Consider the following 4,807-nt stretch of genomic DNA (forward strand, 5'->3'; position numbering starts at 1 on the left):
CATTGATAACTGTTAAAGTGCCATGGATGTTGTTGTGGTAATTTGGAGCAGTGTGCGTGCGTTGGCGTGCGTGTGATGTGGTGTGGACTATGGATAGGACGGGTAGTCACGGCTTGAGTTCTTCGCTGGGACCCGATCCTTCGAGGGGTAGTCACGGCTTGAGTTCTTCATTTGGGACCCTCGATTTGGTTTATTAAGCGAAAGTCCGCTTGACTTCTTCACGGCACCGAGTTGGATTTAAGAGAGTCGTATAGGGATCAGCTCCCATATATTATGACTGATACTACAGGGTGTGTGAGTGCTCCAAATTACCTTTTTGATGTTATGATGTGAAAATGTTGTTGATGTTGCATTTCACTCTACAGGGTGCATTAGTTTTAGATAGTTATAAAGATTATGGTTAAAATTGATATTTTACTCTCTGAGTCGAACGCTCACTCCTGTTCAATATTTTTTCAGGCCACAGGAGGATATTTTTTAGATTAACCTGCTTTCTTCCTCGCAGGTCGATTATTAATGTTTGTATAAACTTGTTAAATCTTAGAATTTCCACATGTGTTAGAAATGTTTATTTGATTTGGGTCTGTAAACTAAATTATTATTTTGGACCTGTAAACTTATATTCTATGCATGTTGATGGATTGGATGAGGGAGCTGAGCTCCCATTTATTTTTATGTTGATGAGTATGTGGAGGGTGAGCTGAGCTCCCCAATTGAGTATTTACTGTGTTTACAGGTAGGGTGAGTCATAAACTCCCCGTTGGTAGGTCCATTTTATGGCCGGACTCTGTCCTGTTGATTTCTTGATATTGGGCCCAAATGGGCCTTAGAGTTGGATTAATGAATAGTTAGGCTTACCACGGGCCTCGGGGGCTTTAGGCTGGCCCAGGTCCTAGTGCCGGTCCGGCCCATAGGTTGGGTCGTGACACTAATTAATAAGTCAATAATATAAACACCTGGTTCGACCCAAAATATATATATATATAGTTGTATTTTGCGAGAAATGACCAATTCTAGTGCTACGATTATATTTGTTGGACTTATCTAATATATATGTATTGTTGGACCTACCCAATTCGAGTCTCATCACTTACATTATTATTCACCGAAAAATTAGAAACATAAACATCAAAATTTAATTTCCAACTTCCCACTAGATTTTTTATTTCAAATTATTTTCAATTTTGCTCTAAGTTATAATTATAGTATGATTATAATCAAATCTGGTCTTGTCGTTGTTAAGTAAATTAGTCTACCAATCATCCTTTCTCCATGAAGCTAGATTAGAAAGAGTGGCGCCAACATCATTCTTTAGTTTCAAAGAACAATCCATAGGAGTGGAAGTAGGCTTAGAAGCCAAATAGCCAGCATCTTATAAAATCTCCAAAGCGTACTTTCTTTGATTAAAAACTATACCTTTGGAAGACCTTGCAATCTCAAGACCAAGAAAGAACCTAAATTAGCCCAAATCCTTGATTTTAAAAGAATCATCAAGGAACTTCTTAACATGGCCAATCTCAGAGAAATTATTTCTTGCAAGGATGAAGTCGTCCACATATACTAGCAAGGCTATAAAAGAAGAAGTTGAGGATTTCACAAATAAGCTATAGTCAGACTTAAATTGAGTGTAGCCTATTGACATCAAGGCAGTAGATAATTTTGAAAACCATTGTCTGCTAGCTTGTTTTAACTCATATAGAGACTTCAACAACCACTACAAGAAATTTGACAAATTATAACGATTAAAATTGTCATTAAATATTGCATTTTCGTCATTAAAAGTTTTTTGTAACGAAATGATTTCGTCATATGGACTATCATGGTAACCACGTAATATAATGTATAACGTGACAAATATTATTATCATCACGAAAGAACACCCTTTGATGACAAAAAAATTGGTTGTTATAAAAGTTTATATCTTTAGTGACATATAAATTGTCATAATTTATGTCTGATTTTTGTCATTTTAATATTTATTTCGTCACTAAAGCTTTCATTTTTTATTACAAATTATTGAGTTCGTCACTGAATAAATAACTCTTTTACGACGAAAAAATAAGTTGTCACAAAATCTTTTATCTTTAATGACATATATTTCGTCATAATTTACGTCTAATTTTTATCATTTAATTATTCATTTCAACATTAAAGCTTATATTTTCAATTATGAATTGTTCAATTTGTCACTGAATAATATTCATTAGGTGACAATAGTAAAACCGTAATAATATTGTGATATTTTTAATGACACTAAAGGTTCATAATTTGTTTTGGAATTTTATCACATTAAAATTTATTTCGTCATTAAAAACTCTCTTCTAATGATGAATTTAGTATCTGCTTATATTTGTCACTTAAAAATTTTTAAAATAGTGACAATTTAGAATTAAATTATGTTACCAAAATATTGTAGTTACCGTTTCAATTATTATAGAATTTTTCACATTAAATATTAAGAAAAATAAAATTATTTCAAAATATAATAGCTAAAAATTACTAAAAGAATATAACAATAACATGTAGAATAACTACTTTTATTATTGCAATACAAATAAAACAATAATTAACGGATTAACAAAATATTTTCATCACAAAAAGTAACTTGACAAAGTAATATTACATAGATTTCGTAAAACTGGCTATAATTCCATTTTCAACAAGCTAAGGTAACACAATAAACCTTCTCATTCCTAATTGGCTTACATCCTTCAATGGATCCAATGTTTGAGAAAACCTCTTGAAGGAGGGGTTTCATAACCAGAGTGTGGATGTTACCCACATATCTGCAATAAAAAGCACAGAATGAGAATCCTATCAACAAACAAATTCAAAAGCACAATCAAATAAACAGAAGCAACCTATACCCAAAAAAAAATGAATATAGAAAGTTTGTCATATAGCATAAATTAAAAGGAAAGAATAAGGGTGTGAAAGCCACAGAGTAAGTGGACAAAAACTTAATTAAAAGTGAATAATAATAATAATAATAATCTACATAGAGACTAAACTTTTCATTATTAGTATATTTACAAGTTCACCCAAATAAGGTGTCAATGCTACAACAACTAATAAAATAATTAAAGGGAATTCATTTTCTTATTAAAAAATATAATAATAAAGGGGAAGAGGCTACTACACTCACACAATGCAGCACGCACTTGAATCAAAGCCAGAAGGCAAATTTCCTCTCAAGATAGGCTCCATCTGCAAAGAGAAATACAAAAATTTTTTAAAAAAAACCTAAAACTTAAAACCATAGACTCCCATAAAAGCTTAAGAAAAAAAATTATTATTGTAAATGTAAAATCCTAAACTCCCTTTGGTTGATGCTTGTTATGAGCAGCTATTGTGCAAGAGGATCTCAATCAAAGCAGATAGGTACAAAGCCACACTCTTTAAATTCATCAATTTAACTATTCTATAAATCAGTTATCATCAAAATCACTAGAGAAACCTTCATTCCCCAAAAGGCCAACAACCACTGAATAAAGAAGTCACAATTTAAAGCAAAGCATTTTATAATTATACCTACATTAGTTTCAAAAATAATAATAGTAATAAACAAATAATTATACCTACATTAGTTTCAAAAATAATAATAGTAATAAACAAATAATTATACCTACATTAACATAAACAAAAGTACCAAGGACATAAAATTTTTAAGACTCATGAAAAAAGAAAAGGCCAAGGCAAATAAAAAGCATATTCATTGAAGTGTCTTATCTCAATGAACAACAACTTTTCCAAGCGATATTAGAGACATCGTGCAAGCAATTTCTACTATTGTTCAGTTAAATTTTCCAAAATAAAATTTTTGCTCTACAACTAATTTTCTAGTTTGAAGTAATGAAACCCAAATAACCCCAAAGCTATTGAGATTTCAAATTAAGCTACTAGTATAAAATTTCCGATTGTTGGGCACCCTTCAAGCATTATAACAAGTGTACCTTTCTGTTTCCCCAAAATTGACATCTTGATGATTCTGCAATCACAAGGAAGATAAAAAGATCCGAAATTTATTTAAAAGATAACAAATAAAAAACATAGATATCCTATAAATCGATTCCCTCATTAACTTCAGAAACGAGTGCAGACCTATACGAGTTTGATTTCAACCAAAAACCATGCCATAGAGCCAAAGGAAAGATATTAAAAACCAAATTTCTATACCCAATAGTTATGAACAAAATAAATTAGACCTGCAATCTATTCAATAAATAAAGGGAGAAGGCATACCTACATGCATGTTTTATCCCAATCATGGCCGAATCAGATGATCATAACTCGCTCTTCTTGGGCGAGAATTGGTTGATCAACGACCCACCCTGACTGCAAGTGCGGCTACAAGTACGAAATATTATTTTCTCTTCTCCTCTAGTCCACAATCCCTAGCGTTTTCATCTGAATTATATATTGGAGCTTTTAAAGAAGATGCGAAACCTCTCACTCTATTTCAAGCAATCATCCTATGCCATATGTGCATCTATCTAAATGAAAACAAAAAAAACTAATGTTATAAAAACACCAACTTATTAATTTTATCAGTAAAATATAGTAACTAATCCAAATTACTTGTAAATATGCAAGCACACACTATTGAAGTTTATGGATTAATTAAAGAAATTTTTTAGATATCATTACAAAAAATATAAAAAACAATTTAACAAATTATTTTACTATTTTATATTTTTGTAATTACGATATATTAAATTTAATTTTTAATTAATAATATATTAAAATATATTTTTATTAATAATTCTAAAATTAATAACTCGTAATGAAAAAAATATGTTGCTATAGT

The 4,807-nt window shown here is 30.8% G+C and overlaps 1 long non-coding RNA gene across 1 annotated transcript; it reads right to left on the reverse strand.

Moving 5' to 3' along the window:
* Positions 1-2,521: 2,521 nt before the first annotated feature.
* LOC110634125 (uncharacterized) lies at positions 2,522-4,422 on the reverse strand. The gene is made up of 4 exons (XR_002490939.2): positions 4,243-4,422; positions 3,954-3,988; positions 3,146-3,207; positions 2,522-2,814 (listed from the first exon to the last, which is right to left on the reverse strand). It is a non-coding gene; the product is annotated as an uncharacterized LOC110634125 (long non-coding RNA).
* Positions 4,423-4,807: the final 385 nt, after the last annotated feature.

This window comes from Hevea brasiliensis, chromosome 8 (genome assembly GCF_030052815.1).
Source record: "Hevea brasiliensis isolate MT/VB/25A 57/8 chromosome 8, ASM3005281v1, whole genome shotgun sequence".
In the NCBI taxonomy this organism is placed as follows: Eukaryota; Viridiplantae; Streptophyta; class Magnoliopsida; order Malpighiales; family Euphorbiaceae; genus Hevea; species Hevea brasiliensis.